Source organism: Mercenaria mercenaria, chromosome 13 (assembly GCF_021730395.1).
Source record: "Mercenaria mercenaria strain notata chromosome 13, MADL_Memer_1, whole genome shotgun sequence".
In the NCBI taxonomy this organism is placed as follows: Eukaryota; Metazoa; Mollusca; class Bivalvia; order Venerida; family Veneridae; genus Mercenaria; species Mercenaria mercenaria.
In genome coordinates this window covers 71303734-71322628 of record NC_069373.1, presented here as the reverse complement: position 1 = coordinate 71322628, position 18895 = coordinate 71303734, and the positions used below count along the sequence as shown (strand labels likewise).

Here is an 18895-nt window from a genome sequence, read left to right as displayed (position 1 = left end):
ATATGTAAATTGATATTTTAACTGATATTATATTCCACTGATGTACCCATCAACTGACGATGTATGAGTTTTTTTAACTTCTACTGCTACTGTTGTTCTCCTGTTACTACCGTTAGTTTATACTAATTCATTTTGCTCGATTGTGGTGAAAGCATCAAGGACCACTCTCGAATCCGCTTCCTAGAGAGAAAAAAAAACAGTACTAGTGACACCTTTATCACTAGACCATAGCTCCCCTTAAAACCTACCGTTGCCACTCCTACTACCTGCTTCACGTTGTATGTTTGCTACAGCTAGATAAAATGCTTCTATTTCTACTACTACCAGTTTCTTCTGCTACAACTGTTGCTAACTGATACTGCAAATTTCATGTTTTAACTCTTCTGTCTGACATGGTCCTAACAGGATTCCGTAGTCTGTCACTGTTACTGCCTATTTCACGTTTTCTGTTTGCTAGTGCTATACTTCTACCTTTATACATGTATACATCTTTTCTAGACATTCCCAGATTGTTTACGAGTTGTTTTTTTTTTTTTTTTTTTTTTTTTTTTTTAATAAATTTCGTCTTAACATTGTCTGGATACCAGTGTTCAAGGATGGCCTAAATTTAGATACATTTGACCTAAAATCTTTAAGATATTTCAAATTGTGTAACAGTTGTAATTGAGAATGTCACGTCGTCTAGACTAGTTATCACGCATGTAAATTACTTGATTTTCATGTGGTATTTATGCTAATTTCAAACAGATATTTAACTGCATTTCTTACATCTCTCCATCAGCTAAAGTTATCACACATAAAATCCGTGAAATAAAACGCCTAAAATGCTAACATTCCCAAATCGCGAACATATAGAACAGAACAGAACAGAGCAGAACAGAATTTTATTGAGACTTGTACATCGTACATCGTCTAAACACTAATATTACAATATACATAGTCACGTTCATACTATTTTAAAGAAAGTAACAAACATGTTATTAACAACTAGAAAAAAGAAAACTATACCTAGACATATAGTTTATAATCAAATAAAATGTAATTAACAAAGGAAGTGAGAATACAATGACATGGGTTCTTTATAATGTATTATTAATAACCAAATTTCTTTTTTGGATTGCTTCTTTGATATATTTACACACATTAACAAGCTCATCTTTGTTGGTCGAATTTAGTAATGAATGGAACTTAAAAACTGATGGATTTACAAAATACTGTCGCTTAATATATTTTTTACGTATTTGCTGATAATATGGACAAATACAAATAAAGTGAAATTCATCCTCTAAGTCTCGTTTATTACAACACAAACAATAACGCTCATTTCGTGGAATATTGTTACGTAAATATCTTCCCGTTTGTATTCTTAAAGGATGAGCAGAAAGTCTTAGTCTAACAAAATAAAATCTAAGACTACGAGGTAGTACGTCTAAATAGCATTCGTAATCATGACTTGTTTTAAATATTCTATACATATCTAGTACTGAACTATTATTAACACTTATATTCCATTCCTGTTTATATGTATCGATTATTCTTAATCGAAAATCATGCATGAATTTATCAATATGAATAGTGTCAGGCTTATCAAACACATATGAAAATCCGTAATCATTTAGTAACTTCTTAACATTTGATACCCAGTTTATACAACCACTATTACAATCGTCTAATGCCATATTGTATATTGTTTTAAGAATAATGTTATTACTATACACAAGTTTAAACCAATATTTAATAATTCTTACATATCTAACAATATATAGAGGATATCTATCTAATTCTCCATACACTGCAGCATTACATGTATTTATTTTGACTTGTAATAGTCTTTTACAAAACTTTAAATGTAAACGTTCTATCTCTTTAGATTTTGTATACCCCCATATTTCCGAAGCATAATTTAGTATCGAACCTACAAAAGCATCAAATAACTGACATAATATTTTTGGTTTTATATCAAATTGTTTACATTTAAATAATAGTGTGTTCATTGCCTTAAGGGCTTTACCAACTAAATGCTCCTGGTTTAATGAAAAGTTACCTGTATAATTAAAAACAGTACCTAGATAGTTAAAATTATTAACTACTTCAATATTTTGGCCATTATAGGCCCATTTTTCATCATGGCGTAATCTCCCCCGTTTACGAAAGACCATTATTTTTGTTTTTGTTGTATTAACTTTTAAACCCCAAGCACTGCAGTATAAATAAAGGTTGTCTAAATGCTTTTGGATTTCTTCGGGCGATTTACCTAGAATGGCCATATCATCCGCAAACAATAGCAAAATCAAAACAATATCATCAATGTGTAGTCCAGAATGTACACTATCTTGTAAAAATAATTCTAAATCTTCTACAAACAGTGAGAACAATAGAGGCGACATTACCTCCCCTTGACGTAAACCGATAGCGTAGCTGAAGTAATCAGAATATGATGAGCAAGATTTTACACATGACTTAACATTTTGGTACATATTTTTTATTATCCTCAACACTTTACCTTGAATGCCAGTTTTATACATCTTTAACCACAAAGCATTGCGATAAATACTATCAAAACACTTAAACATGTCGACATATATAACATATAATCTCTTATTTTCATTGATATATTTCTGAACAATTGACATAAGAATATATAATGCATCAATAGTGGAACGACCTTTACGAAATCCGAATTGAGCATCAGAGATTATATTGTTGTTTTCACAAAACAATTCAATTCGCTTATTCAGTATACTGGTAAAAAGCTTTGAAAAACAGCTAACTAAAGTTATTCCCCTATAATTATTTACATCATTTACTGATCCTTTTTTATGTAAAGGTATAATAACACCTTCGGTCCATTTATCTGGAAAATGCCCCGAGTTTAAAATACAATTAAAAACATCACATAAGTGCAACGATAATATATCAATACATTCGATAAAGTATTCGTTCATTAAACAATCATTACCAACAGATTTGTTACGCTTCAATTGTTTTACAGCACATATAATTTCATTTACAGAAATGGGCTCATCTAACTCTGGAAAAGTACAATTCTCAGCATTAAAATCATTATTACTACAAAATGTTTCAGCTTCAACATTGTTACAATCAGACATATCATTACTAAGATTTTCAAAAAATAATTTGAAATCTTCTGAAGAGATATTACAATTTTTCTCTGCATTTTTAGACTTGAAAAACTTCCAAAAATCTCTAGGCTTCTGTGTCTTTAGTTTTTCAATTTCTCTCATCTTATTTCTATATGAAAAACTTTTCTTTTTGCGTATTAAGTCCTTATACAATTTTTTCTTTGAACATAAAGTGTTTCTATTAACAGGGGTTTTGTCCAAGTTAAATAATCGCAGAGCCTCTAAGTACGAGTTTCTAGCATTCACACACTCTGTATCAAACCATTCTGTGTTTTTGATACAACAATTATCATCAAACATAGGTCTATTATTATAACTACATTGTCTAGAAAATAACGGGTCCGCAACACTGCGGATTACGTCTGAAAAACTTTCTAAAACATTATTAACTGATTGTTTGCTTGAATAATCTATATCATTTACAATATTGTTGAACTCTGGCAATTTTGAAATTATACCTGAACGAAATTGTTCTTTAAGTGAATTATCCCATCTGTATTTTATATCAGTGCGTGTCTCATAATCAGGTGAGAAATTATTACAATACAGGTTAAAGAGTAGCGGAGCATGATCGCTCCATTCATTAAACTGACCTACCGTAAAATTACTGATCGTTGTGAAATCCCGCTCACTGGCCAATAAATAGTCAATTACAGATGTTCCGTTACGGGAATAAAATGTATGCTTACAACTGTCACCTAATCTGCCATTAACAATTCTTAAGCAAGTAGATTTGCACATGTCTAACAATTTTAAACCCAGGTTATTATGTACTCTGTCTACTGAGGCCCTGTCAAGGGTACAGTCTGGTATATAATCTGCATCATCGTATACACTGTTTACATTATCATGTACTATAAAATCATATTTATTGCCAACTCTGCTATTTAGATCACCTGTTACAAACAATTTACCGTATTCTGAAAAATATGATATGTCATTCTCTAGTATTTCATACAAATCAACATTTATAGTATTATAAGCAGGAGAATCCTCTACCCAAATATATGCAGCACATATATATACATCTTCTTCTAAACCAAAGAAATTTCGATCTAGTTTCAACCAGATAATAGTATCATAATGGTTTCTTATAATTTTAATACCTGCATCTAAATGACTTTTATAATAAATAGCAATGCCGCCACTGTTTCTTCGTGCATTCCTATGTTGAAATTTTCTGTAGAGATTATGAGAAACATATCCTTTCAAATCAATATCACTTGATGAATTAGCCCATGTTTCATATAGTATGCAAATGTCATGTGAACTCAAAAGATTTACAAAATCGGTACAATTCTTTTTATAGTCAGATAAACCGTTTACATTAAACGAGAGAATGGATATCTCACCACCATCGTGTCCCTAGGCTTTAATCGGAGTACCATCTACATAGAGGGTGTCATAGGCCAGGTACGCTCTCTTGCCTTGTCGGCGCGCCTCCTTCATTTTTGGCATAGAACTGGGACTCGCTGTGTCACAGTTTAATTTAAACACTATTAGGGAGGACGAAGATTGACAGAAGATTTTGTGTTTTAAACAGATTTATTTTTATACTTATTTTAGGTCCGACTGTATTCGCGCTATGCGGGCTTGAGAGAAGACAAGCCAGTTTCTCTTTTAGTACTAAACGTCGAGTAAGGGAGCCACTGATAGCATTGTTCATATCTTCAATATACAGAGGTCATGGTGCGAATCCACCGCCTCCCGCACTCGGAGCGCGCACTCTACAACCACAGGCTACCAAGGCGGCTAGGATGGCACATCTACCATACCATCTTTAAATCTTCATTTGGTAATTCGGTGCGTACAAATCAACTGAAAGAAAATATCAATTTCACGAGGATGTCAATATAACTTTTGAAATTTTGCTTTTTAAGTTCGGTGCGTGCATGTCAAGGTAAATAAAACTTTTAAGCTGGGTACATACAAATCATCTGAAAGATATAGGCCATTTAACCTTATCAGATATATATAGAATCTAATTATAACTTTTGCATTTTCCACACTGACTTTTTTTAACAAAGCATTTAATCTCTACAAATTTTCAGAAGTCGAAATCAAAGATAAAAAATACGTATGTATGCAACAGTGTGTAGATGACTTAGATTCACGACAAACTAGTAAGCGAAACTGTTCAGAACTCTCTCGTCTTTAAACTCAACTTCAGAAACTACATATGTTACCCTATCTCATTTATCCAGCCGCTACCCCTGTAAATTAAGAACCCCAGTAGGATGGTGTCAAATGGTTACAGACAAATACAAAGGTTCTCGTCTAAGGAACTTGCGGGGCTGTTATGTATGTTTGATCCGCTGATTGGTCGAAAATGACTGTGCATGTGTAACTATTTTCTATTACTCAAAGAGCTATAAAAATAAATAGATTGGCAACTTGAAAGGCATATAGAGCAAATCTCGCCAACCTCCCGTGACAAAAAAAAAACAAAATCTCGTTTACCGGAAGTGGCGCTTTCTCCACGCGCCATTTTGTATGCGAAAGCAATTATTCATCGGTAAAATAATTATCACCGTATGACCACGCTTCTTTCGATGGCAAAAAAACGTGTACTTCGTGTCTTAAGACCATTTCAAATTAAACTAATTTTGTTTTAGAAGCTAACATGTATTTTAAATGTAGTTTTAAAGGTACAAATTGTAACTCCATGCTCGCCGATGTTTGTTTTTAGTAAGATAACGCCGAATCACGCTCTGACACGAGCTCACGCGAGATTACAGCCAGTTGCCATTCTGTGTATTTAATACTTCTTTGTATTACTGAAAAAGATAAAATATCAGAAAATATATAAAACATCGTGAAAAACTTTCAGCTTTTATAACTTATTGAAATAACGGATATTTAAAAATGTTGCTTGTTTTGGAGCAGTCACAGAGCAGACATGGATGTAATTCAACCACCAAAAAAGTGGCTCTATTTTAAAAGTTTGACTTTGTGTTCTGCAAAATGAAGTATACTGCAAAACTATATGAGGGTTAGGATAGTCACAGTGACTTCTATTTATGTAAATCTATTTACATGTCTGTAACCAGGTGCGAGTAAGAATATGTACTATACACACACTGCTGTGTTGCAAAATGATATCGTATAAATTTCATTCTCTGCAAAACTGATCTAAAGATCTCCGACTTTGAAAACTGAATACGATCAAAGAAAACGCGATATCTTCGGTAAATGTCAAAGTAATGAATTTAATTATTATTAATCAAGAGCACATGGCTTAATAAAGGCCCTTAATAGAATCAAAATGATGGTCATATTATACGTGCAATTAAGCCAAATTATAAACTGTATTCTAGATAGCCCATTATGACCTTGTTGTCCTCGTATGAACGTTCCTTGACCCTTATATGGGAGCAGACTCCTTAACAAATGAAACAAGAAACCGAAAGTCATATGGTATGACTAATTAAGCGTTTAATCAGAGACAATTTCACAAAATGGGTGCAATTTTACAACCAATTAAGGGTAATATTTCGCGCAAGGGGATAATGTCAATGAGAGATTTACCATGGGCATGGTTTATAACATAGATAGAATTTCTGATTTCCAACATGATTTAGAGCGAAGCAGACATGTCACTTTAAATTATATTTTGCCATAGCAGAATTCATACTGAAATTATGCGCGCATGCCATAAGTGTCCATCGTTAAGTAGGTGCGCGAAAAATTAAATAAATGCAATTTTCAGTGATAATTTGATTCAAGCAAAAGAAAATAAATAAAGTATTCCACAAAACTTGGCTATATATAGGAGTGTGATGGACTTTAGCCGAGTCGTCAGTGTGGTCTTACAATTGCTCTAAGGCTTGTGTTTGAGATTCAGACAACGTCCGAAATTTGAGGACAAATCAGCAATCCAGTTAGAAGACTTACAAAGTACACTGAGATCAAAATATTTTTTAATATATAGTATAAGATTTCTTTCAGGGTGCTTGCCTATACTTGAAGGTTGTTTCTAACTTGCTGTGTCATTCAATGATCTTAGTGGGACATGATGAAACGAAACGTGTTGTCTTTCACATGATGTTTTATATCACTAGTCAATAGCGAGCTTATGAAGGTAATTTGATAACAAGAGCTTTGATCTTTGCACATGCTTCTTTCATTTACACGGTTTATACGTTGAGAATTTTCTTACTGTAAAATATTCTCCATCCGTCTTGTTCAGTTGGTTGGTAGCTAGATTTTGTCCAAATTTGCACAAAAATAATCTCACCATTTCTCATCATCACTAGATTTATTATGCGATAGGCTCTCAGCATGCGCTAGACGAACTCCCTGAGAAATGTATACCGATTTTAAACTGATTATTCAACCAAGGGTCGGAATAAATATGTCAAACAATTAGAGCCCCCGTCATGACATATGTTGTTAATATAACAGCGCTCGGGAGTCAACCAGATATCGCCAGAGGGGGTTCGGACATCAGACAAATATCTACACACGATAACCAGCCATTGTTGGTTTAAGCAGTGGTATATATTGTCCTTGAAAGGTAACAACCTCTATTTCTGACACTGACTGTCACAATATATAGAACACATCTAGAATAAGGATGTGTCAACAAGCTTATTATAAAACAAAGCTCACCAATCACAGCCTTGAATTTCATTTCTGTGCAATTTTTTACCAGTAATAACACTAAATAGGGGTATTTATTTTGTCTCAAGGGCAGTATTCTAATAACAGCTGCTATTAGAGTTTTGCTGTTATATAAAGGACACGAAATGTTGTTGTCTGTAAGAAATGTTATCACACATTTCCAATGACATGCAGTTGCAACCACGACATAAGATCATATAACTTTAGATTTATGACTAGTCCAAAATAGCTAGTCTGATGTTTTGTTTTGTTTTCTGGTAAAAAAAGACCGCTACAGAATAATTTATTGATACCTGGCCTCGGACCAGTTTATTCTTTATTTCACCAAGTAAAGGGTAAACAAAAATTTTTAGCCTCGAAATATCGACATAATTTATCAGCAGCGGATACATTTGTTTTGGGTTTAACGCCATTTTTCAACAGTATTTCAGTTATTTAACGACGGGCAGTTAACCTAACCAGTGTTCCTGGATTCTGTACCAGTACAAACCTGTTTTCCGCAAGTAACTGCTAACTTCTCCACATGAATCAGAGGTGGAGGACGAATGATTTCAGAAACAATGTCTTTTATCAAATCGTCACGGAGAACATACGCCCCGCCCGGGGATCGAACTCACGACCCCACGATCCGTAGACCAACGCTCTCCCTACTGAGCTAAGCAGGCGGGTTTTGCAGCGGATACAGGATCCCATGACTTAGATTTAATGGGTTACTCTCGCTCTCGTTTTAAACGAGAATTTCAGAATCAGTAGTTTGCATTCTATCAAACCTCATGCTACAAATCGAATTTTACAATAAGATATCTATCCTTTATCACAAACAGAAAAAAATATTGTGAAAATACAGACAGAGTTTTCGTGTTAATTCTATCATACGTCGACTGGTTTGGTAACAGAACAGAACAGAACAGAACAGAACAGAAGATATATTTTATTTATAAAAGACATACAGTAAATTATACTATGAGTTATTGCTTCAGTAACATGTGAACAAATAAAGAAACAATATGCTGAGCATGGGTTCGGACAATAATATGCATACTTGTATAGTAGTTGCAACTTGACCGCGATGGTTGACCTTAGGCTGATTATTCTTATCGATTATTTCATTGTAGAAATCAAGGGTGCTTAGGGTAGCCGTGTATATTTATATGGAATTAATTTGTTTACAGTGCAGTATCAAAGTATTATACTTACATTTGATCAATTAAAACTTTCAAATACACTAATTTATATTTACACAAATTTATATTTCCTTTTTCTCGTGCAGCTCGTCTTTTACGTACACTCCTTTTCAATAATAGGTTGTGCCTTATTATGTATTATAACGCAAAGGTCAACCATCGGGGTCAAGTTGCGTCCACTATATGTAATTGCTATATACAATGATTACAATAAACACTGGTAACACTGTCTACGAAACCAGGGGTGGCGATTTCAAGCCCAAGAATCTTCAGCTTAAATTACTTACATTGGGGTAAGGATCCCATGTATGAATTCTTTACACCTGGCACACTAAAGTACCAGGGAAGCTTCTGGAATATGAGCGTCTTCTGTATCTTGCACTATTCTCCAACTATCATTACTAACACTCTCGTGGAGCTTCAAGTGTTCACTATAATCAGGCTGACAAACAAATAAAATATAGAGAAAATAAACGACGTTTACTTCTAACACCCCCCCCCCCCCCCCCCCCCCCTCCCACTTACTATTTTTGCAATAACTTTCATATTACAAATTGCATATTTACGACATTTCTCGCATGTTTATAACAACATTTTACTAATAACATAATTATTCATATTTCAGCGAAATTGAAAGAGGCTATGATATCTTTAGATTCATTTTGCGGCAGAAAATCATAACAAAAGCAATATACCGTATCTTAGAATAAATTAGTATGATCATATATCAGAAATGATTCAATATCTACCATTTAGACTATTTGCATGATGATAACTCGGGTATATTTTCCTGACGTTTTGAACCTGGGTATAGAGGTTGTAAAATAGATGAAATGATATCATTGCATTACAAAATATACTAGATTTGCTTGTTTACGAAAAAAACAATTTTTTCTAGGTATAGCTTAAGACTGACCTCCTGTTTTGTTATGGACTGGTCTCCTATTTAAATGGACTGGCCTCCTGTTTTGTTATAAGTAAAAGGAACTGACCTCCTATTTTGTTATTACTTAAATGGACTGGCCTCCTGTTTCGTAATTACTTTAAATCGACTGGCCTCAAAGGGACTGGTCTCCTGTTTCGTTATTACTTTAAATCGACTGGCCTCAAAGGGAGTGGTCTCCTGTTTCGTAATTACTTTAAATCGACTGGCCTCAAAGGGACTGTCCTCCTGTTTCGTTATTACTTGAAGGGACTGGCCTCCTGTTTCGTTATTACTTTAAATCGACTGGCCTCAAAGGGACTGGCCTCCTGTTTCGTAATTACTTAAAATCGACTGGCCTCAAAGGGACTGGTCTCCTGTTTCGTAATTACTTTAAATCGACTGGCCTCAAAGGGACTGGTCTCCTGTTACGTTATTACTTTAAATCGACTGGCCTTAAAGGGACTGGTCTCCTGTTTCGTAATTACTTTAAATCGACTGGCCTCAAAGGGACTGGTCTCCTGTTTCGTTATTACTTTAAATCGACTGGCCTCAAAGGGACTTGTCTCTTGTTTCGTAATTACTTTAAATCGACTGGCCTCAAAGGGACTGGCCTCCTGTTTCGTTATTACTTTAAATCGACTGGCCTCAAAGGGACTGGCCTCCTGTTTCGTAATTACTTTAAATCGACTGGCCTCAAAGGGACTGGCCTCCTGTTTCGTAATTACTTTAAATCGACTGGCCTCAAAGGGACTGGTCTCCTGTTTCGTTATTACTTGAAGGGGCTGGCCTCCTGTTGTTGTTTGTTTTTTGTTTATTTGTTTGTTTTTATTACGGCTTAAATGGACTGGCCAGGAACTGACCTCCTATTTATGTTATGACTTCAAGGGACTGGTCTCCTGTTCCGTTTTATCTTAAAGGGGCAAAACACCTGTTTCATTATCATTTAAAGGGGCTGGCGTCCTGTTACGGTCTAAGCCTCTGTTCCGTTATGACTCAAATGGACTGGCCTCCCGTTCCGTTAAAACCACCTGTTTCATTATAAATTCAAGAGAATGGTCTCCAGTTTTGTTTTCACTTACAGGGGCTTGCTACCTGTTCCGTAATAACTAAAGGATTGACCTCCTATTTTGTTATAACTTAAAGGGATTGGCCTTCTGTAACATTATAACTTAAAGGGACTGGCCTCCAGGTTTGTTATAACTTAAAGGGACCGGCCACTCCTGTTCCATTATGATTTAAAGGGGCTGACCCCATGCTTTGTTAATATATAAAGGGACTGGACTCTAGATTGACGTCACGAAAAACAAAATCGAAATAAGTGTGAGGAGTTTTCATTATCAGTAATTAGTGCAATTTTTAGTCAAAATTGTATAAGTGCCATAAATAGTACCGCTTATTTTCTGCTTTTGTATCAACAATTCAGTTTTACAGTCTACAGGTGTATTTTTGTAAATAAAGACTGCGTAGAAAACAAGAGGGCCATGATGGCCCTATATCGCTCACCAGAGCTTAGTTGCTTGCTTTAAATAATTTCTTTACTAAAGCTTCAACAACAACAAACTGGGTGAGTCGGTTGGGTGAGTAGGTCATGGTAGAGATTATTAAAGAAAACTACTGAAATCCGTTAAAAATAGTAAAGGTGGTCCAATTCTCTTTTCTGTACCTTCAAAAACAAGAAAGTAGGTCAGTAGATCAGGGTTAAGAATATTAAAGATTAGTATTGAAATCTGTATCAAACACTGTTTTTGACCCAACCTGACCAAGATTGGAACTTGACCTAAAGATCATCAAGATTAACATTCTGACCAAGTTTCATGAAGATACAGTCATAAATGTGGCCTCTAGATTGTTAACAAGCTTTACTTTTGATTTGATCTGGTGACCTAGTTTTTGAGTCCACCTGACCCAGATTAGAACTTGACCTTAAGATCATTAAGATTAACATTCTGACCAAGTTTAATTAAGACATAAATGTGGTCTCTAGAGTGTTAACTAGCTTTTCCTTTGATTTGACCTGGTGGTTTAGTTTTTAATTCCGCTTGACCCAGATATCAACTTAACCTAAAGATCATCAAGATTAACATTCTGACCAAGTTTCATGAAGATACAGTCATAAATGTGACCTCTAAAGTGTTAACAAGCTTTTCCTTTGATTTGATATGGTGACCTAGTTTTTGACCCAACATGACCCAGATTCGAACTTGGCCTAGAGAGGTCATCAAGACAAATATTCCGATCAATTCTCATGAGTTTCCAACTTAAAATTATGTCTCTAGAGTGTTAACAAGCTTTACCTTTGATTTGACCTGGTGACCTAGTTTTTAACCCCACCTGACCCAGATTAGAATCTGACCTAAAGATGTTCAAGATTAATATTCTGACCAAGTTTCATTAAGATATGGTCATAAATGTGGCCTCTAGAGTGTTAACTAGCTTTTCCTTTGATGACTTGCTGACCTAGTTTTTGACCCCACATGACCCAGATTCAAACTTGACTTAAAGAGCATCAAGATCAACATTCTGACTAAGGTTCATGAAGATACAGTCATAAATGTGGCCTCTAGAATGTTAACAAGCTTTTCCTTTGATTTTTTGACCTGGTGACCTAGTTTTTGACCCACTTGACCCAGATTTAAATTTGGCCTAAAAATTGTCAAGATTAACATTCTGACCAAGTTTCATAGAAATATTATCATAAATGTGGCCTCTAGAGTGTTAACAAGCCTTTCCTTTGATTTGACCTGGTGGCCTAGCTTTTTACTCCACCTGACCCAGATTAGAACTTGACCTAAAGATCATCAAGAATAATATTCTGATCAAGTTTCATGAAGATACAGTCATAAATGTGGCATCTAGGATGTTAAAAAGCTTTTCCTTTGGTTTGACCTGGCGACCTAGTTTTTACCCCAGATGACCCAATATCGAACGCATCCAATATTTATTGAGGGTAACATTCTGACTAAGTTTCATTACGATTAGGCCAAAATTGTAACCTCTAGAGTGTTAACAGTCAAATTGTTGACGACGGACGACGACGGACGACGTACACAGGGCAATCACAAAAGCTCATCTTGAGCACTTCGTGTTCAGGTGAGCTAAAAATGGCATGACATAATTCTGGATGCTTTATTCCCTTTGACCTGTACACGTATATACTTGTATTTAATGAACAAATAGCAGGCAAACCTGAAACCAAATATAACAAATCTTATTCCTTAGGTAGCCGCTTATTATATTTGATCTATTTCTCTTTTCAGGAATCACGTGCTCAAAGTCTGTTATTCCTGAAGTCAGATGACACATGTATCCAGCAAAAAGCATTACAATTATAATAATAATGTGAAAAGTCACATGTATTTGTCCATGACTGGAGGGGGAAAACGAGATTAGGTATAAATTTACGGGCATTTATTACAAAGCATTTTAAAGTTATTTAACTGTCTGACATTTAAATTCACGTTCTGTTCCATTATCTATATTCTTTTCAGTTTTTGATTAGAACTATTTTCTGGGATGATCTAAATACGTATTTCTGATTGATATCGCGATAAACAATACGCACGAGTCTAGGCGCGTGTGTGACAGTCGAAGAAAAGGCTGTACATCGAAATCTACCTTTTCTGTCAAAGCGACTGTTCCTTCATATTTGCCGTCAAAGTACTAATCTTAAGCTCTAAAGTTAATCGATTTTTTTTTTCAATTTTAGATATTTCAAAAAATGATCGGACATTTTTCCTAATATCTAAATAGTTGTGTTTGCAGTGAAAAATTGTTACGTCTAAGACGTCGTGACGTAATTACGTAACAGTGTGTCGTCTTGTCAGGAAACATGACGCTAAAATGTTCGGCTCAAAGTTTCATAGCACTGTAATACTTAAGACTTCTTGTGACATATTAATGTGTTACATGTACTGTTTGTTTGTATGTAAGCTTATGTTGGCCGCCACCGGTAACCCATATGGGCGACTTCTAGTAATGGGGAGGATAGTGCAAGATACAGAAGATGCTCCTATTCCAGAAGTTTCCCTGCCGGTTTTTGAGCGTGCTAGGTGTAAAGCACCCATGCATGTGACTCTTATCCCAATGTTAGTATTTTTTAGTTGGAAGAGCTTGGGCTCGAACTCACGACCCCTGGTTTCGTAGTCAGGCAGTGTTACTACTGCACCACTGCGTCCACTATGTTACATGTACTTACTTTGTACTTTAATTTATACCTTGTAGGTGTGAACATGCGAATATGGTGCTAAAATGTAAATGATAACGGTGTCGGCTACAAACGACATTTCTGACACGTAACGTTTTAAGGTGTCCACAGATGGTAGGTTCTAGTTGTGCAACACCGATTATCTTAAAGATGTAAAATTTTAAAATTGTACAATTTTCACATATAACTTTTACGTAGCTCGTGATGACGTCAAAATTATGATGATCTAATGGACAACCTTTTCTCTTCAAATAAAACATTTTCTATGAAATAAATAGGAAAAACTTCAGAAACAACAGCAAAAATAATACTTTATTATCTTATTCTAGTTTCTGATTAATTTCAACTGTCTTTACGACTTATGTAATCAGTATTGAATTTTATCTCTCCTTTTTATTGCTTATATTATGCTTATAAGCCTCACATATTGCAGAGAAAAATGTGTTTCATGCGTACAGATATTAAACGAGCAATTACATTGTTAGAGCAAAGATACAGAGTGCATTTTCATGATACTTGTGGCTCCATCGATCGCCTAGTACAACATGAAACGAAATTCCCCGGTTTCCCTGACGATTCTGTGAAGTTAGATCTTTCGTGCCATGTTTGTTCCACAATACTAACTATGTCAAAGGAATAAAAACGTCTCATTAACTTCTACGTACTGGAAACTGGAAGAGTAATTGGGACAAAACCCTCTCCGACTGCTGCGTAATTTGACTAACGAAATTTTTACGACGTCGATTTTTCCCCGGAATTTTCTGACCATCGACAAGTTCCGGTTTCTAAAAAAGACTTATGAGAAATTAAAAGTAGCTAAACTTTGTGGTTGTTTTTTTTATACTTACTAAACTGTTGTACATGTTATCTCTCTTTTTTTTTTTAGATTCAGGTATGTTCTTTTCTGCTTTGGTACCAAAAAGCGTTAATTTTTCCTTTGTTTAGATGCTGAAGAAAATTTTCAGTGCATGGACAATAGAATAATTCGTTTATTGTATTCACATTGCTTGATATTTTAGATAGTGAATATTCCAGCTAATAGGGTTGGTTGAACACAAAATAATACTCTCATCAAATGTCTGCGTGATGTCCTTATTCAACCCCAAGGACTAGAAGGAGTGTGCCGAGAATTCCGAGTTCAACATAACCTACATCTCCACAGACTTCATTACATTAGTTCCATGTAATAAATGATCGAAACACACAAGTAATGAAAGATCGGAACAAATAAAAAAAACATGTTGCTCCCAGTACATAATTGATTTCTCCATCATGAATTCCAGTTAATCTACGCAGGCATGCACTACTTTCTTGCGGATCGCATTCAACTAAAACGCTAATACTTGTCTAGCCTGTTACAAGCATATGCGGTAATAAAAATACTATAAAATTCTATTTTCATCATTTCATTAGATAAATAACCTCCAGCATACTGCTACATCTTCACACACGAAGATGAATTCATGCATACTTTTTTTGGCTAAATTGAATGACTAGTTGATATGTGCCAGTAAGTTTGCTTGTCTAAATGGAACTACGTGCAGTTGATATGTCTTTATAAGTTTGTTTGTTTAGATGGAACTGCATCCATAGAACTGCATGTTGTTGTGATATATTGACGACGTCTTTAAAAAAGGGGTATTGAACTCGGACCATTCAGTACAAATCGAATATTGTCTTGTGTACACACGGGTACGGTCTGGTCGTTTAACAGTTTTATCTGTCTTGTGTCTACTTATCTGCAATTTGCATGTGCTACTTTACTTACATTATGTAACAGTTGTATATAGTAGTCATGTGCCGATATGCTCTTATGTCTTTGTGTATTATAGCATTCATGTTCCGACATGGTCTCACAACGTATGTGTATATAGCAGTCATGTTCCAACATGGTCTTACAACGTATGCGTATGTAACAGTCATGTTCCGACATGGTCTCACAACGTATGTATATATAGCAGAGAATATGGAGATTTTTGGAACTTCGTCAAATCGTTCCAAAGGTCCTTATTGATGTTGTCTAAAAGTGTCAGTATATGCCTTGGATGTTAGATATTTCCATATTTGAGAGCTGCAGACCTAGACATTTCAGAAATAGTTTCAAAATGAATTTCGTGTAATGAATGTTGATTCTACGGAAGCGTGAAAGGGCCATCAGACGCTAATACGTTTTATTACGTTACAAGTGATATGACTTGTATACAATCATCAAGTGCAATCAGTATGTTCTAGTTTAACCTGACAGATTCGCACTGTGAGTAGTAAACTATTGTCTGACTGTTTTTCGAATCAGGTTTACTTAGTCTAAAAAGCCGTTCGGTACTTATGGGATATAGATTGATGTTAAAAGATATCAGCGTGCATGCGAAATGCACTAAGAATAACAGAAAATGTTACCACTGTGTGCGACTAGTACCAACTCAGGCGTAGTTCAGGTACACACTGGCAACTGGGGTAACATCTCTTGTAAACATGATTAATTATTGACAAATATCCACATGTTTTAAGTTTACTTTTTTGGGGCAGCAGGGATGATATCAACCAAATTAAATGAAAAAAGAACACTTTTATATTTCTGTCTCCACCTGATGAACCTACTAATAAATAGAGTAGTTCCCCCCCCCCCCCCCCCACCACCCCACCAAAAAGAGAGCCCTTATGCATGACCTTTTAACCTGTCAGTTATGCAATGTCCGTCACAACTTTTGTAAGACTGGACAAACATGGATATTTGTCAATAATATAAAAACAGGAGCTTTCCTATATATGTTTCAAATTGGTATTTACAAATTCTATGAACTTAGATGTCAACTTCTAACTTCCGTGCCGCTAAATTGAATGTTGTTACTTCAAAATGTCATCTATAAATCTTAATGACATAATTTTAATGTGACATGCCATTCTGAATATGACATGAAATGCTTAATGTGACATTACATTCCAAATTACATTTAAAGTACATTCTTTATGTGACATAATATTTCTTATTTAAAATGTAACTAAAATGTAATCAAAGATGTAACTTAGAATGTAATGTGACATGACATTAAGAATTTCATGTGAAAGTTAATGTTAAAAGGAATGGAATGTCACATAATATTACATTCTAATGAATATTGATATTGAGAATGTAATTCAGAATGCATGTAAGACTGTAACAAGTCAAAAGATTTCCTGCGGCCAGAAGTTAAACAGACCAGAAATTGTCATTGATGTTTGTGTGACCACAGACTAAAAAGTAATTTATGGGTGAAAAGCGAGCTTGTTTTTTTTTTTATTACGCTTTAATGTAGGAAATATTACTCCATTCTACGTGTTTTACAAGTAGATCTATGAAATATACATTTCCAAATAAGTATGAAGTACACAGAATCGCAACAGGAGATAATCTATTTTTAATCTAATCTAAATTTATTTTTATAGCTCTTTGGTATTTCTAAATTCTGAAAGTCATTGTTTTGAGCAAAATAACTATATTTCCCTTTTATGTATAACATAGCTTTTATCTCAACTGGTCACATTCCTTGACTATTGAAACACTTTTCTAGAGCTATCACAAATGTGATTCATGCCTTCACCTGGACGTCGTTGACATATAGTGTAAAACAACACAGAACCATAATCCAGGAAATTAAAGAGCATTTGAAAATCTCTTATGCACAACTAAGTATCAATACTTATCATTGCTAAAAGTTTGAATAAATTATATGAAATAATGAATGAGGAATTCAGATCACAAGCATTTCTCTATATATATCATATAGCTCGCCAGCTATATTGCGAAAACGGCGTTCCATAAATGCGGTAAACCAATCACATATCGGTAAAAAATCACGTGATATCACCCATTCCCCATGTGCTACACTACTTGTTGCATTCCAATATACCTGCGGCCTTCAGGCCGCAGGTAACAATGAATGAAATCAGAATGTAATTAATGTAAGACTGTAATTTGGGATTAAACGTCGCGTTAAGAATGTCATGTCATTAAGAATGTAATGTCACATTAAGAATGTAATTAAGAATGCAACATTGATCATGTCGCTTAGCAGTATAGATACCACAGAACTCAAGTTGAAGGATAATATCGTTAGGTAATATGCATCAAGTTACTGGCGGATCATCCCTTCCAGTTGAGTGAATGTGATTTTGTTATATTCTAGCTTTAACACAGACGTTCAAAGTTGTTTTGGAAGTAAATGGAATTTGTAATACCGTATAAGAAATATGCAATTTAGCAATTTTCATAAGCAAACTCATTTTTTTTAGTTACAACATTCAGTTTATCCACATGAAAGTTAGAAGTATGAAGTTTGTAATTACCAATTTCAGATATAACATTATTATATAGCAATTTATATTGTGGTGGTATTACTACATCCCCTGTAGTTCGTGCTTATTCAGCAAAAAATGCACTCAAGGAGCGCCAAACGTCTCAATGTTTTTGTCTTTTTTTCTGTTGTTGCTATTGTTTCTACATAACGCTATGTCTAAATCTTGATCGCACGTATCAATGAAAAAAAAATGTAGGAAAGCACTTGAAAACTTTCTGATTAATGCGCTGGCAGAAATCTCTTACGCATGTTGGATTATATACACAATGTTTCTATTGTGTTATGACCTAGTTTTTTTCTTCATCAAAATTGATAACATGTGGTACGTTTGTATGGTTTAAGAGCTAAGAGAATGTCTACAAGAGCTCAGTGTGCGCACGTTATTTAGACTATACCTAATTTAATGGATAACAAAGAACTTGTTATGACGTCAGTAAAGCTGCTGCAGATCGCACGAAGTGTAGAATTCTGCGTGCAAAACA

General features: G+C 34.7%; 1 long non-coding RNA gene across 2 annotated transcripts; it reads left to right on the top strand.

Moving 5' to 3' along the window:
- Positions 1-4631: 4631 nt before the first annotated feature.
- LOC123529990 (uncharacterized) lies at positions 4632-16503 on the top strand. 2 transcript variants are annotated; one of them, XR_008366854.1, is made up of 5 exons: positions 4632-4946; positions 7092-7224; positions 13133-13265; positions 14097-14193; positions 14513-16503. It is a non-coding gene; the product is annotated as an uncharacterized LOC123529990 (long non-coding RNA). The 2 variants fall into 2 exon arrangements; XR_008366853.1 differs by having other exon boundaries at positions 14097-16503.
- Positions 16504-18895: the final 2392 nt, after the last annotated feature.